A 17,077-nucleotide genomic window follows, 5' to 3' on the forward strand; every position below is an offset into this window, starting at 1 on the left:
CAAAGCACGTGCATTAGAAATGAGCTGAGGTAGCAGTGTCCAGATCCAGAGAAGCCACCATTTTTTACTGCAGATATAGCGCAGACTCCCACAGTTGCTATCTCTGAATGTGGGGCTGATGCTCTGAATCAGAATGGTGAAACAGGCATATGCTGAATGCTCACTGTTCTCATAAAATATTCTTTCTTTCCTACAGTGCTGGAGGGGAGGCGGTTAGAAAATTATAATTGTGAACTACTGTTCCTGCCTCTTATGAGGACATGCTGCCCCTAGAGAACTAAGCAAATATCTGGCTTATACTTTTTCCCAATGAATTCCTAAGGATAGACTTAGACATGCTAGTATCTCTGAAAAAGACTGAAGGCAGATTACAAACTCTCTGGTATTGCTGAGTTAAATAATGGATTGGCCCCTGGCTCTGAGAAAACCTCCTATGTTGGACTTGAATCCTGCTTGCTTACTCACATCACAGGACTACAGTAAGGGGTGGCAGAATTCTGGTTCTGAGTCCTGAGCTGGTGTGTCTGGACACCATCACTCAAGCAGCAGGCTCAAGTTCTAAAAGAACTAGAGATTTTCAAGCATCTGTGTAAGGTTGTTCAAAACTACCTCTATGGCCTTGGGCAAGTTACTTACAGCACCATTTTTTTTCATTCCTATGGAAAAGGCAGGCCTGACCCACCACCCCCAAATCCCTCTCCACACATGTATATATTGCTTGCCATCACAGAATCATAGAATGGTTTCGGTTGGATGGGACCTTAAAGATTATGTAGTTCCAACCCCCCTGCCATGGGCAGGGACACCCTCCACTAGACCAGGTTGCCCAGAGCCCCCAGCTCCTACTTTTTGGCATGTTCTAACTCCTGCTCACAAGTTTCTTCCACCTTGAGCATTACAGTTTGTATTGGAGAAGAAAAGGAGTGATGAAGAGAAGCAAAACAATAGGCAGTGGAGTTTCTTGTAGTGTCTTAAGGTCCCTCAGCTCACACATCTCATTTAGGACACATCTGAAGTTCAGGACTCCAGATAGGGTCTACAGTGCAGGAAAAAAAATAGCTTGGCAAGCCAGCTTGTGGTGAGCATCAAGATGGTGCAGCATGACTGGCTAGTGGTACCCATGCTACTTGGTTTAAAGTTAAATCTTTGATACCTCTGCAAAACATTGCAGATGCTTCTGGGACTTCTGCATAGGCATTGCCACACTTTGCCAGTCTCCTTCAGTTCCTCATTTGCAAAATGAGTCTGAAACTCCTTACTTAGCTCTGAGTGATGCTATAAGAAGTATGTTGAGCATTTTAATGAGAGCTATACTAAGCCATCAATCTTCTCCTATCTTTCTTATGCTCATGAATGTGTAACACACTATTTTAAGGAGAGATGAAACTTTTGGTGGCAATAAGCTCTTTTATGGACTACATTGTTTCTCACAGTCTCCAGTCCCTGCAGTGGACTATTTACAGGTCTCTGTGAACCTCTAACTTTAAATAAAGCCACACAGAGACCACAAATCAATCTTGAAGAGTGGACACATTTATTCAGGTTTTCTTCAGGGCTATGAGACCCAAAAGAATAGTTTCCTGAAAATATATTTGTCAAGAAGATGAACACTCAAACAATATAGTGGAGGCCAAAAAAGGAATTAAAACAGGACACCCCCCCCCCATTTTGCTCAAGCAAAATCAGATAGATTTCTCTCTGGTGACCGCAGGACTGGAGCTACAGGGGTTTTTTACATGCTAGGTGCCATATTTTGTCCGCTCTTTTTTTCCTGGCCTTACTTTTGTATATATATTGGTGTCTAAAGCAATTATTCACATCAGTTATTCTTCTTCATCCATGCAAATTAGAACTGTAGTTACAGTTAATATGAAACCATAGGTGCTATCCCCAGTTTTTTCTTAAATCCTCACTGTATTACTTAAATTCTACATGCTGTTGCTTCTTCCGAATTCATTGCTTCGTCTGAGTAAATACAATTCATTAACTCTATTTTAACTCCCACACAAGCATTCTCCCTACACCTTTAATTACAACAGCTTTCAAGAACATTTGCCTTCACAGTCTGTGATGCCATTAAGAGATGGAATAGTACTTTACAATCAAAGGAACACGTTTCTTTGTCTTGACATTATTGTTTATCCTGGGTTAGATAACTATTTTGTATGTTTTGGAGCTACCTGAAATTAGCTTGCTCCTGTAAGGTACCTATTCACTCCAGTTTTAAAACTACCAGAGCAACCTTTTTCAGAGTCTTTTCCAGAAATGCTTCAGTCCTAGAAAAATGAGTGCTTCACTTAAAACTAAAAAGTGTAAGAAGAAATGGATCTTACTGGAAGGAAACTTTACAACAACCCTACACATTGTGAGAGAGGAATATTAGGCCCTGATACTCATCTCTGAGTAGTGTAATTTAGAAGAGTCTTCCTTTGTATCAATGCAGTGTCCCTGTGTAAAATTGGGATAACATAGCAGAAACAACAACTACTTCTTGTCTGTAGCTAGTCCATCTCCTGAGAAAGAATGGAGAAGCCTTCCTTATTGCCAGCTTTCCAATCTAGCATTCAGTGAGGCTGTAAAAGTCTTGGGGAGAAGGAGGTGAAAAGGGTAAAAGGAGGGTAAAGCAGCACTGACCGAAAATCGCACTAGCCTGATGCGGATTAATCCATTAAAAAGAGAAAAGAGCATAATAAGGTCTGGAGTAATTGCTTGTTTTAACTTCAGTTTTAATCACATAAGTCCTTGTCATGCTTTAAGCAGCCTAGTTTGCTGAAGGAAGAAAGAAAACAAAACAGGGCATGATTTGGGTAAAATGCACGAAGAGGCCATGTGCCACAGGCTGTCTCCAGTGCTCCAGCTGAGTGGGGAGGGGATGCTGCAGTCCTTGTGTCTTCATCCATTCAGTTGCTGGTTCCTTCACCTCCACCCTCTCCCAGGGTGGCAGAGCAAGCCAGCATGGGGCCTGCTGTCCAAGGGGCTGCCTGTGGATTAGCCCTACTGCCCTTTGCTGCCAGGGGGCTGGGGGAAGGACTCCTACCACCACCTGTGGCCCCCATACGCAGGCTCAGCTGCTCAGGCTGTGCCCTGCTTTTGGAGCTCACCTGTTATGACTTAATGACTAGGTAGTGCTAATGAGTGAAAAAAGAGCTGAAATGGGTGATTGAAATGAGTCTCTGAAAGCAGCAGAAAGGCTGGCACTTGCACAGTTATATAAAGGAAATATTGTTATTCCTAAGGAAAAGGTACTACTTCTACAGCTATAATCTAAGACATTCTTTTCTTTAGCACCAAAGCCACAGACTGGTATTCATCTAGGCTTAACGCAAACACTGCATCGGGCAGTTCAGGGATAGTCAGCTCTCATGAGCAATGTTAGTGTTGTAAGCTTTGTTAGGAGTTTTATTAGATTCCCTACTGCAGTCTTCAGTAGACAAAATGGGCTTGACATTTTAAACCCATCTTGTATGATTTTTCTGATTCCAGATACAGTCACTGTAATTAATTTGTGGTAATAATCAAAAGAAAATTAGATGTATATGTATCCTTATTTGTAACCAGGATAAAAAATGGAGTTAGCAAATATATTTATAAAATCAAGCACACGGAATGTCGAATGTCATAGCAGTGCATCTGAAGACCAAATGTTTCTTACTGATGTATAATACGTAGTTAAATACTGACAGGTACTCTAGCTAATTCAAATGTCTGTTGGAGCAATTTTTGATCGGTATGGAATCTGTACTGGATTTTCACAGGAAGTGCTCGAGAGCGGACACGTCTTGCTACTGGAGCTGCCCCGTAGGTGGCGTGAGCCATCCACTCAAGCACAGACAGGGGCCTCACACTCCGCTTGCCTTTTTTTAAAAAAAGGCAAAATAACAAAAACATGTTCACATAATTGTCCTTTATACAGGTGCTACTGCCTGTGTTGGCTGGGGCGCAGCTGTGTTACACTGCCTTCAAGTCAGAACTATCATGTCATGATAAATTATAAAGAGAGTTCTTTCTGGTAAAAATAAAATCTTAACTTAAAACTCAGTGTTCACCTGTGTCTTTGAGGAGGGTCCTCTCTTCTCCCAGTTACTTCGATCACCTACAGACAGCTCATTACAAACAGCGTATTTCTGGTATTGGCTAGGGCAAATATGATATAAGCTGAGCATTAACAAACATATTTCCTTTTAGTCCTTTCTGACTTCCTGTCTTTTAGTCTGTGTTTAGTTTTTCAAACACTACCTCTTTTTTTTGTCAAAAGGCAAGGGACTTTTTTTTCTAGGTATCCTAGAAGTGTATCATGTTGGAATGTGCTTTGAGCACATCAAAACCTGCAGACTTTTCTGCTGGTGGGTACAAAATGGTCAGCACCAGCCCTTTCATCTTAATCTTTCTATATTTAGGGAAGAAAGGGAATGAATTTGGAGTGCGTGTGCAGTTCCTATGCAGTTATACCTTCCATTTAGGGATCATATTCATTTCTGGCTAGGTTTAATTGCATGTGAAATGGTGTTTGTATTCCACACCTGACCATGGTAAGGGGAAGTAACATGTATGTTCAGGCATCTATTCTGCTCCATTCAGCACTACTACACCTCAGAGCAAAACTGTCAATATCTAGGTAAAAGGTGAGGGGGGAGAGGAAATTAAAAGGAGAAGGAAGTCAAAGGAGGATTGTCTGGAGAGACCTATCTTCAGCTCTTCACCACCACTGAATACTTGTGCAGGTAACTACTATACTTTTAAACCAGGTAGGAACGTCAGGTTTCAGGCACAGTAAGCAAAATTTAATGAAGGGACTCAACAAAAAAATATATTTTGCATTTCAAAATACAAAATATCCATCTCAGGAAGGGTATGAAGGAATATGTTGCACAGCAGCTGGAATGGGTATTCTGCCTGAGCTTGAAGGACAAGGTGGGCGAAGTATCCAAGCATCTAAGATTGGAAATAGGTCCCTCATGACATTGTCAGGCATGCCAGTGGGAGTTACAGGGAAAACCCCGCCAGGCACCACTCAGCACCTACAGGCACAACACAGGCTTGAGTGTTTGGCATTTGTAGTGTGCACAACGAACTCCTAATGCATGATCATGCTGAGATACACTAGGGGTTGCAAAGCTAGGAACACAAAGAAAAAGCTCATTTGAAAGATTAAAAGATTACACTTTGCTGGAAAAAAAAAAAAAAATCCAATACCTGGCTCACCTACTGTCCTATTTCTGCTATTTAATCCCATTCACACCCCTAAAATACCTCTGATTATTCCAAGCCCAGGAGAGACACACCCAAAGACAAGAGTACTATGGAAGGTTTTTTTTCTCATTTGTTGCTTCAGCAGTACAGGCCTGAGTGTTGGAAGCAGTGATTTCACAAAAAGCAGTGGTCGCACTCACTTCTTAGGTACATAGGTAATAAAACTCTTCTTTGGATTTCTGAGGTTATATCCCTCCAGGAAAACAGTCTCCACTTGGTTTAAATGCAATTAAGTCCAGGAAATAAAAATGTCATTGTCAGTGTTTCACAGGCGAGAGCTAAACCTTTCCTAAAGGAGATGTTATAATAGTATCCAGAGGAGGGAATGAACTCACTGCAGGCAAAAATTATAATAAAAATAATAATAAAAATCCCAGACTCCTCCAAGTCTCCTTTGGTTCAACTACAAACTGCAGGAAATTTCTCATAAAAGCATTTGATATTTTAATGTGACTGTACATCGGTTGGGAAAAGAGGAACATAACCTGTTAAGAGTTAACATTTTAGGACTCTTCCTCATCATGCTAAATTCAATACTGCATTTTCAGCAAGAAAACTGCAGGCCACTTGGCTTAACTGAAGCTGGGTAAGCCTTTTTGCTTATCAATTGTCACATGAAAAAATACCAGGCAAGTTGGGGCTGAGTAAGTGTTAAAGCTTTGTTAGGATGGCGTGTCCTCAAATAATTGCAGAATGCCAAACACAGAGCTTCCCATGTTCCTTCAGGCTGAGCAGGGATGCCAAGTATACAGAATTGGAAGCTGTCTATCAGGAGTTTTTTATTTGCTTGATACTGTGCAGACAGCAGAGACAAAATACCAAAAATGCCTGAAATCTTTATGACCTTTCACTGCAAACTGTGAACTTTGTCTGCTGAACTCAAATTTCTGTTTACACTGTCAGCACAGGCTCCATGCTGTTGCCTTTTCTTTGTCTTTCCAGTTTGTCATGTATCGAGGGATGGCTTCACAAACACTGCATAGGAGGGGGGACCTGAGCACATCTGAGACCTTTTGCAGGTTCAAAATACTAAGTCTGCATGTTGTGGATTGCTTAAAAATAGTTGTAATGCAAGCAAAGTAGCATGAAATATGCTGTTTGCACACAAAGCAAGTATTCTACAGAAAGCCTTAGCTTTGCCATTAGCTGGTATGGCTCATGTTCCCACATTGTGCACCGATGCCGTGCTGCTGCATGGCTGATGCTATTTACACTGTCTCCCATTTACACTAGGAATACACAGGTGACTACAGAGTAAATGGTCCAGAAATGCACTCAGTAAACTACTGCGTCAGCTTCTCAACTAAATATCCCTGATTTCAACACCATGCTCCAACATTAATCTACCCCTTGTAAATCATGAGTTAGACTGCTGCAGTGAACAAATACAGGGGAAATTTCAGATGTATAAAGTATAAATTGTGAGAGTGAATAGAAAAGTGAGGGTGACTGAGCACTGGCATGGGTTGCCCAGGGAGGCTTTGGAATCTCCGTCCTTGGAGATCATTCAAAAGCCATTTGGACATGGTCCTGGGCAATCAGTCTAGGTGTCCCTGCTTAAACAGGAAGGTGCCCTCCAGAGGGCCCTCAACCATTTTGTGAAATCGTTCCTATGCCAGACTACTATGAACTGTAATATTTGACAGCATTTGCATAACTTTTGCAATTGAAAAAGGATATCCTTAACCTGTTACTTAAATAAACCCAAGAAATATGTTGAACTCCTTTGAAACTAAATATAAGGTTGAATTATGTAACAAATATTTTAGCTGAACTATCATTATTACCTGGGTAATTCTTCTGACTGTATTTCAAATTTAATTTCATTCTATGGTAGCATTCCCTGAACTTTACAAGACAAAGGTATTAATAGAGTTCTGTGGCTGAAGTCTTTAGAGTCTAGAAAACTGTCTTAAAAGGTGACATTTCCAGAGAGACTCCTGCATACTGCATAGAAAATACATTGGTGTTTCCTAAAGAAACTCGGTGAGTTCACAAGGAATCATTACATTATGTCAATGAGGATTTTGAAAGAAGACTGTTCACTTAGTGCTACTTTTCCCTGAGCGTGGAAGCTATAAAAAATGTGTGGAAATCATTTGCAAAGTGATCACTGCAGCTGCATGCTCTATGTTGCTATTAATAAGCTATCTGTTAACAAACCATATGCTTCAGCACATAAACAGGAGGATTTATGCTTAATGCAAAACCCATATAAAGACTTACTGCTTGGTACAACTGTTTCCCAAATCAGACAGGCACGTTGCTGTAGTCTTCCATGAACTTCCTGTTATCAGCATAAAAATCTGCTGCCTACTGGCTTGAAGTCTCTATTCAGCCTGAGCAACCTTGAGTCAGCTGCTCCCCCTCACTTTGCAAAGGGGCAGTCACTACGTATCACCAGGCAGCGTACTACCAATGAACTTGTCTCCAATGACCAGAAGTAAGTGTGCACATGTGTGCACATGTGAGGTTGTTTGGGGAGCAGGGGACTAGAGAAGCAGAGAATTTAACAAGCAGCAGGTCCTTCAGGTCTCTGCTTTGCTCAGCCTGGGATCATAAACAGGTCATCATGGTTACTAATAGCAAGCAGGAGGTATCCATGGAATATCCCCAATTCTAATGATTTGTGGGGGCAAACTCTTCTCGTTCTTTTTCTGTGTTCTTCTGTACTAGAGCTTTATGTGTCAATTATCGCTACTAAAGCCCTAAACAAGCCCCTCTTCTTCAAAACACAGACAAAAGCAACCATTGGGTTTATTCACAATAATGCCTGGATTAGTTGAAGAAACCACATTCACCAACAGGAAAAGAGAAGTAAATTTCTAAGCTATTGAATAACACTGCTATGTTTGGAAAGGATTTTTCTTTTGTAATTCCCCTTTAATTTCCTCCCATCCAGAGCTGCTGAGAGGAATCTGAAGCTAGGTTTTCATGAGTGACTGAAGGAGTCCAGCAACTGACTCCTGTTTGAAATAAGTGGTCCTGGAAATGTAAGGTAACATTTCCATAAACACATGAGTAATTTAAGGTTTAAGTTCCACTAAAAAATCATCCAGTACTTCCAGCTCCCCAAGTCAGGGAAAAGGCAGACTGGTAAACTAATCCTTATTATCAGATAAACAGGGATTGAATGGAGGAACATAAAGCGCGAGAAAATGAGGAGGAAACTGAGGACGGAGAGGATGACTGTGTTCAAGAAGTTTATACACTGAGAGGCATAAAAGGCAGTTCAACAGGAAAAAGGATAGACAGAATATCGGACTATATAAATGGAACCATTACTTTCAGTCGCTTGGGTTTTCTTTTGATTTTGAGATATGACCTCAGTAAACCCACATAAAATTGTATAACTTTATCACCTGACTCAATGCCTCTGAATTCAGCACAATACATTTTTTTCATTCTGCTTCCTGATCAGATTAGAAAGTGTCTGAAGTTAAACTGTGCATTCTGGTAACCTCTCTGAATAGTTTAGCCTTCTTCATTTCGATTGTCATTTTCCAATTTAAAAATATTATTAAAATACCACATTTGGGTGGGTAGTGACTACCATGACACTGTGTAGAAAACCAAAGCAATTTGAAGCAAGCTAGACATTCTGAGTACATTTTTAAAATACCTTATTGCTTAAATAAAATAAACTTAAATCCCTTAGTCTAGCAATTACTTTCAGATGTTTGATTGTTTATTTTTAAAGAACTGTCATATCAACCATTTAGAACTGACAAGGACTATTTTGATATCTTCATGAGTTTTCTCTAACATCTACTCCCTGCCTTATGCTGGGAACTACATACTCATCTTCATTGTCTCCTGTATTTATCTTAATTTTGCTGTATTTTATTTTATTAAGAGGAAAAACTTAGCAGAGCTGTTTGTGGCAAGATTTAGTTACAGGAAACCCAAAAGCTAAGCCCCAGTTTCAGCTGAGACAATTAGACTGTTGATTTTGGTAGCAGCTCAGGACTTCTATTGGACCCAAATGCCTTTCAAGTCTATCTGCCAGCTGATGCTCAAGTCTGAACATTTTCTATATTCTTGCTACAGATAAAGGGCTTTGTTTCCTTTTAATTTGAGGGATATTTCTATCCAGATCTGAATGTTTTGCTGAAATTCTTCTCTATTCACTGGAATAGATTAAAACAAGAAGGAAATAATAATATTTTGCAGAACTTTCAATCCTTTTTATGGCTTTTTTCCCCCCTTAATTCTCTGTTCCTTGATATCTGTGAATTGTTGAGGACAGTGTTTGTTTTTCTCAAAGCAATTTTGCCACGCATGAAAAGTAGCAGGTGCTAATTTGTAATGCTTAGCTTCACTGCTGCTTTTTTCTGTCTAGTATGTATATTTAATAGCTCATATTACTGTTTCATCTGCTGTAGGTAAAGGACTCTAAAATACTAAACATGTGATACTTTTTTAAAGTGATCTATATCATTATATAACACCAGATGATCTTTATAAAAAGATTTGAAGAAATTACTAATAGAAAAAGCAGTGTTCTTATACAGTCTTTTCATCAACTGCTATAGAAACTTTGCAGCTGGGTTATCAAAGTCCACTGCCATTCTTGGATGAATGTTTTATTGCTAGGTGGATTGGGGTCTAAAACTTTCTTATGGATGCTCTGGGAGAATGTATATACTAGCTGGAAAGTGTTTTATTCTCTATTAATATTTTGTGGGCTGGAGCCTTGAGCTATACTATTTCTTTATTTTTCTTCTTCTTTTGTTTGTTTGTTTCTTTTTTCTTCTTTTTTCTACTTCTTGCTAGAATTTTATAGCACCCGACATAGGGCGGGTCACAGCAGCCGATGCCGGGTGAAATGGTTACCAGGGACAGCTCCGGTGGTGGACACTGCCAGAGATCCTAATACCCTGGCGCTGCGCCAGTCTACCTCGGTGCCTGGACAAGTTCAGTGGGTTCACAGAGCCAGGTCTCTGCCAGGGCTGACGCTGTAGAGCGGCGTGTTTGTAGAGTCATGTTTATGTGACTCTTACTGGTTTCTTTTCAGACAAATTGTGCAGGATTTCTCCGCAAGAGAGAAACACAATTGAACGTGGCGCTCATCCTCCTTAAAAGACATTCAGAAAGTCCGAGGAATTTATGTGATTCGTTCTTAACATGTGGGTTCTTTTAATTAGCTATCTAGAAACCAAAAAAAGAGCGCAGGACACTACTGCAATGCAGCTTGTTAAGCAATAATGCATTTTTTCTTCCAAAAGTCACACTTGATAACAAACAATAGTCATAGGCATAAGATGACTGTGGATACTATGAGCTAATGTCTAGTTGTCAGAAACTTTTCCATTAAGGCTCAGAAAGATGTTTAACATATTCCTCCCATCATTGAGCTAAACTAAACATTGTATTAAACATGGATTTTCTAATGAATGTTACTGCTGTTTATTTTTACATGTGCATACATATGGAAGCAGACACGTGTACATATGCATTTTGGATATCAAAAGCACATCAATAGCACAGTTCACTCTGTTCCCGGGATATAATGTTTTTTGACATTTCTTTTTTAATGAAACCTGTCCTTACTCTTTCCTGACCGTAAAAATAGATTTAGTACAAGGTTCTTTAAACAAACATGAAATGCTAAAATTACATGTTCTCTCCTATTAAACAATGGAGAATGACTGAAAGGGTAGATTTCTTTAGTTATCTAGGAAAAAAAAGCTGCTGGGGATGATCACCAAAATTTATGTACCATATATTTTTCTACTCGAAATTCAAAAGCTTTGCTGTTTAGCAAATGCTTGAATAACTTATCAAATCCTGTGTAGGTGATAGCTTTAAGACAACTTCAGTTTTAAGCCTTTGCGCTTTGTTTTTGGCACTATGTATAACTCATTTAGGATCTCAAAGCTGGATATACTTACATTTAGATTTCGGGAAAGGGCAGAAGAAGGACAGGTTGTTTGCTTTTCACTTTAAGAGACCTAGATTTCCTGATTGTGTTAGGCCCGTTGTTATTTTGTTGATTTTAAGTTGGTCCCTAGGGGGAAAAGAAAGCTTATAAGAAATACATGAGCACACTATCCTTTTTTTGCAGAAATATTAAGAAATATTGGCCAAGATTTTCAAACATATTGGCCTAACATAGTCTTTTAACTCCATATTCAGGCATCTGATTCAAGGTCTACTGTTCAGAAGTATGAAAACCTGGCAACTCATTTACTTTGAGTAGCCTTTTTAGTTACTCAGTGCTTGTGAAAACTGATGTAGCAGTTTGAATATGGACTAAAAATCCTAATGTTTGGTATTTTTGTTGGCAATCGTGTAATAATTATGCTGTAAATCAAAATATGGGCTTGGATTTCAAGAAAAGTGCCTTGAGCCTTGTTCCCACCCTTCTGCAGAGACACTGCATAGCTTTTTCAGATTACTAGGTATAAAACTATCAGTTTGAAGGACAGCTGAAAAACTTTTACTTAATGTGATCTTTCTCGACGTGTGTTGCCCCCATGAAAATGTACATACAAACCCTTTCATGCAATATGTGCAACATGAAGTCATTAGTTCCCAACAGACTTGGACTGATGTGATGTGCTTGGAACTGCCATACAAAGTCCCAAGTGTGACTGCACTTGTAATGTGAGGATGGTAACAAGGGGAGCTGCAGGCAATGCTAATGTCCTATATAAATATAAAATATTCTTAGCTATTTATAGGCTAATCACTCTCATGCAGCTGCTACCAAGGCATATTAGCTTTGCCTGACCCAAATCCCACTCACATAACAGGGAAGAGTCTCTGTGGTTTGGTGGGCTCAGCTGCCACCGAGATATTCAGGGTTCAGGGTGATAAAGTCCTGGATGGTCAGTTCTGGAGACCTGTGCTCCAGCTGGAGTGTGAGCACATACTTGAGTGCTTTGCTGGATCAGAGCCAGGGAGGGCCCTGCACCTCTGCATAGCCGCTGCCCTCAGCTGCTGACAACACGCTCCTTTTGCTGCTCAGTGTCCATCCTGCATGAGCCCATGGGCTACTAGAAAAACAGCTCTTTGATAAGCAGAGTGATGCTCTTCACGTGCTGATTGGCTTTGTGGTTGAAAATTGAGATATTTGGCCTAAGATCTTCCTTGACTGTGTTTTTAGTCTCCAGAGCCACTGTTTTCCCAGCCATCAGAGTAACTCCAGAGAGCCAAACACACCTGAAGGTATCTCTGCATTTACTGGAAGCGTTTTATCAGCCAGGGCAAAATGAAAACTCAAGAGTAGTGGCTCCTAACCTCTATGCAGCTGAGCTTCAGCAGTGCCATGTACCCCAGGACCCAGTAGGCCCCAGGGTGCTGTGCCCTGGGTGGCCCAGCTGCCACCAGACTATGCTAACCTTAGAGGGAGGAAGCATTTGGAGAGGGAGGAGAACCAAAAAGGAGTACTGATTTCACAAGGGAAACCTGTGGGTTGCTTGAGTGTTTTACCTCAGATTTATTCCAGCCCATTTGAAACGTGCCCACTACCCCCTGTTTCACTGGAATGCCACACCTGGGCTATTGTAAGGTCTCTCTCTTTCACAGCTGACAAAAGAATTACTTAAATTTTGGTCAAAACAGTACATTTTCACAAAAGAAGCTTTAATCTTGTAGATGGAGGAGCATTTTCTGCCAGAAAGGATATCTCAAAACACCGGCCCAGGTACCTCCAGAGTACATTGTTGCCAACCAGCCCTTGAGCTGCTGGCCGCTGGCTGGAATCTGTTTCTTCATTTCAGGTGCCTCCAGCTGCCCACCCAGCCCCAGCACGGGCTCTGAGAGCTGCCACGTGATGGCAGCCAGGTGGATGCCTTCCTCACAAAGCCCAGAGCCTACGCAGAAAGTAACTGGCTGCTTTCAAGGCCCTTTGGTTTAGATTAGTGATGACAAAGCTTTCTGGCCTCTGGTGTTAAATTTATTTTAAAAAATCTCTGTAATGATTGCCACCTCAGTTCTCTGGCAATACCAGATCTAGCACTAGCCTGCAGTCTGCCCTTGCTTTGGTAAATAATCCATGGTGATTTTTCTCTTGACTCCCTCCGTCTCTTGTAAGCAGGCCCCTGTTCAGTTTGTGGTGCAGTTTAGCAGATGCACTGCCGCCTGGGGAACCGATAGGAGATAATGACCAAATACTGCGGATTATTTGCAATTGGCTTCATCCAATTAATCTGAGATGTACAAAGAAATGTGCATTTGGCACCTTTCCTGAGAAGACTCTAAAGCCTGGAGAGCAGGAATTGCTAATGCATTATGCAAAACCTTGTTGCCATTTGCTTCCTAGTTTTATGAAGAGCAGCTTTTTATTGTTTATCCTGCCAAACAGGCCTTCTCCTTCAAACAATGAGTCAATAATTCAGAACACATCTACACCCATTCATCACTTCTAGAGACGGCCCTGGGCTCCACAGTTCAGCTCTGGATACAAACTTCTCTGCAGCTTCTAGGCATTTAGGTTTGGGGCTTTGGCTCAGCTTCCTGAGTGGATGAAGGCAAGTCAGAAAATCAGAAGTAGTTTTGACTAGTTAGTAAAATGGAGAGCTGCCAGACTGAAAGGGATGGCAAGCTACTTTGCCTGTGCCTGAGGAGAGAGGGATTAGGCATTTCAGCCAAACAGCTCATTCCTGCCTCCTGTTTGTACCACCCATTCTGCTGTTACTGCCTTTGTGGGATTAGAGAGAGGGTAGAGGAATGCCAGCATGTACCAGAGGGCCCCAGTACAGCAGCAGTAGCAGCAGCAATCACATCTGCCCTTTCTACATCCAGTGGCAGCAGGATTTCTCTGGCTTTCTGCCCTGGTCCTGTCCTAGTTCCTGTCCCTTCAAACCCCTCCTTGACAATCAAGAAGGTACAGAAAAATGTGTAGATGGTGATAGTGGAAGTGAAGGGAAGGTCTCTGGGTGTCCTGCCTCTGGGGAGGAGGGGAAGGGAGGAAAAGAAGTGGTCCCAAGGAGAAGAGACAACTGTAGGAGCAGAAAAAGTGCCCTGTCCCCTCACAACCTTCCCACACACAGTCCCCTCTGTCCTCAAAAACCCCCCACAATATCACTGACAAAGTCCCCACTTTTCCCTCTCACATGCCTTTCCCCATCCCATGACACCACTGCTACCCCTGCCTGCCTTGCCTGCTCCAAGGATGTCCTTGGCCATTATTGAGAGTTTGGTTTTGCATCATAGTGTAACCAATAAAAAGCCATATTCTGGCCCCAGTAAATCACTCAACAGGCTCCCACTCATTTTTCTGATAGGAACTCCTGGCCACTGTGAGATGTTCTCTTTAAAACTAATCTATTGTTGTTGTTGTTGTTGTTGTTGTTTTTATTATTATTATTATTATATTATCAGCTCTTCATGTTCTGAGACTGATCACTTCATGTGCATTCTTTCATTTAACTACTTTCAGAACTGAAAACCTATAATGGTGCATTATTTTTTTTTTTTAACCTGAAAAAATAATCTCATGAAACATTTCCTACTGATACAATCCCTGTCTCCTCTGTGTTATTCAGTCATGTGGAGATCCTGACATATATATATATATATTAGGACTATTTGGAGAAGTTCCAAGTCTAAAGCCATAATGTTGGGGAACATGAAACGACACAAGGCAGTCTTTTTTGTTATGGAGAAAGTAAGTCCAAGAAGGCTTCCTGGAGAAGCAAGGTAGGGAGGGAATATAAAAGAGAGAGGAGAATGAGAGAAACCATTCCTAAGAGGAAACTTAAGCATTAGATTTCCTGATTGGTAGAGTTTCATTTCATTGCTCTGCTTTTAAGAATTACTTAGTGCAAAGCTGTAGCTGAAAGGAGAGGGAAGAATTTATTTTCTGTGTACTAAATCTTCAGACATAGTAAGGTGGCATGCACTGTCCTCTCCCTCCCACTCTGATGCCTGCAGGTATTAACTGGGTGTGGAAAACAACATTTTGTGTTTGCAATTCAAGTGCAGAAAGGCAAAAGCAGAAAGGCAGAAAATCAATGTATTATCTCTCTTTACACAGAAACAGCATGACCCCTGGTTAATTTAACTAGTCACATAAATATAACTTCTATTTTAAGCATATACTTAAGTCCTGCTGATTCAATATTCAGCCCAAATGCAAATTACTTTTGTGGAATGAGGTTTGCATTGAACTGGATCTACTTAGTAAAATATTTCAATCTAGTATTTGAGGGAGAAAAGATGAATCTGGTCAATTGCTACAAATGCCTCTGTAACAAAATTGATGCTTTACTCATTCTTTGTGCTATTTTTTAGTGAATTTTTAAAATTTTTGTGAGAGAGAACTACTGTGGAATGGAAGGCTGATCTGGAGAAAAGTCACAAGCATCTGTACACATAATCACATCTTTTGAAAGTAGCACGCTACATAAGATTTCCTAAACTGTACCAGAAAACACTGACATCCTGGAATTGAGATTTGCAATTTCAAATACTAGCTTTCCAAGCATAATTAGTGTCTTTGTAAATGTTTCAGTATCAAATTTGGGACTCACTTTGGACAAGCCAGTCCATAAAATCTCTGGGGTTTTTTTCCCATTTATTATTTCCTTTGCCAATGTTCCAGGGATGACAGCTGTGATATTTAAAGCTAAGAAATAGTAAATTGAAATAGCATGTTTTAAAGTATTTATTACATTTAATTACAATATATAAAAGTTGCTTTTGTTTATAATTCACTCTCTTTTCCTGATATTGTTCTTTTTTTTTTTCTTAAAGTACCTATGATACCCATCCTCCCTTATACAAAATACATAAATACTTTTACATACCTACAGCTTTCCTCTAGTCACACACCAAAACAGAGGGTAGAGAATATGAAAATTACTTATGACAGATGAGTCACATTAATATTTTGTTCTAAACCATGAGAAAAATGACACAAGGGGTAGGAGTCGGAACACATCAAAACTCTCAGTGCTTTATGATCCAAAACCACAACTATCTATTGAGGTGCAAAATGTTCTTTTTTCAAATAAAGTGTGAGAAAAACACGAAGAGTTTTGTACTGCAAATGCTGGCAGCACACAATGCTGCAATTATTCTCAATATTTTGAGATGCTTGAATCATAACCAAAACTTCAAGCAACACTGAGGTAAAAGCATTTTTATATTCCTTCACCAAAAAAAAAAAAAAAAAAAAAAAAAAATCGAGATTGTCACAGTTGCTTTAGAAATGGTGTGCCAAATTTCTACTAGTGACTGATAATAAAAACAGAAGGGGGGGATGTCATGACATCCTTTTGCTTTTTTTCTTTATTCCAGAGTAGTAAATCAAGAAACATTCAGATGATGCTCCTGTTAGCTTTATCAAATTTCTGTGCTGCTAAAAATATCTTATATATTCTGTCTTTGAAAGGAATCATTCTGTTTGCCTTTTACAGGTACTTTACTATTTCAGCATATGTGGCAAACTTAGTCTGGATACGAAGCATTATCTTGCTTCCTAACTGGAGGAATAAATAGGATTGGTTGCATTGGGTACCTTCTCAGTAGGTTGCCATTCACGCTTAGACTTAAGAAGAAACATTAATCACTCCATCTGATGTGATCAGGAAATATTGTCTGTAATTTAGGTCACCACTGGGTGAACTAGGTATTCTGTTTCCTAATACCTAAGTAGTCTCTTTTTTCATTCCTTCTTCTTGACCTAGTATCCAATGGAGAGCTCAAGTCAGCAAGATGGTAAGTGTCTTGCATGAGCTTGTCAGCACCCTCAAGCCTTGGGAAAGGATGTGCTCCTTTTGGTGCCTGATGGAGGCAGGCAGGGACCTCTGTCAAAACACACTATGGGAGTTCTTCCCTGGCTGCACAATGGGTGCTTCAATATAGACCTGACAGA

General features: G+C 40.3%; 1 protein-coding gene across 5 annotated transcripts in view; it reads right to left on the bottom strand.

Moving 5' to 3' along the window:
• COL8A1 (collagen type VIII alpha 1 chain) overlaps positions 1-17,077 on the bottom strand; it is a 96,655-nt gene that overhangs the window by 22,440 nt on the left and 57,138 nt on the right. For 2 of the 5 annotated variants that reach the window (XM_075766407.1, XM_075766422.1), the window contains one exon: positions 11,145-11,260. The exons of 2 other annotated variants lie outside the window; for them this stretch is intronic. The gene's annotated coding sequence lies outside the window, so the exon portion shown is untranslated. Of the gene's footprint in view, positions 1-11,144; positions 11,278-17,077 lie in introns of those variants that run through there. One more of the 5 variants, XM_075766430.1, reaches the window with a different exon arrangement.

The sequence above is a fragment of the Balearica regulorum genome, chromosome 1 (genome assembly GCF_011004875.1).
Source record: "Balearica regulorum gibbericeps isolate bBalReg1 chromosome 1, bBalReg1.pri, whole genome shotgun sequence".
NCBI lineage: Eukaryota > Metazoa > Chordata > Aves > Gruiformes > Gruidae > Balearica > Balearica regulorum.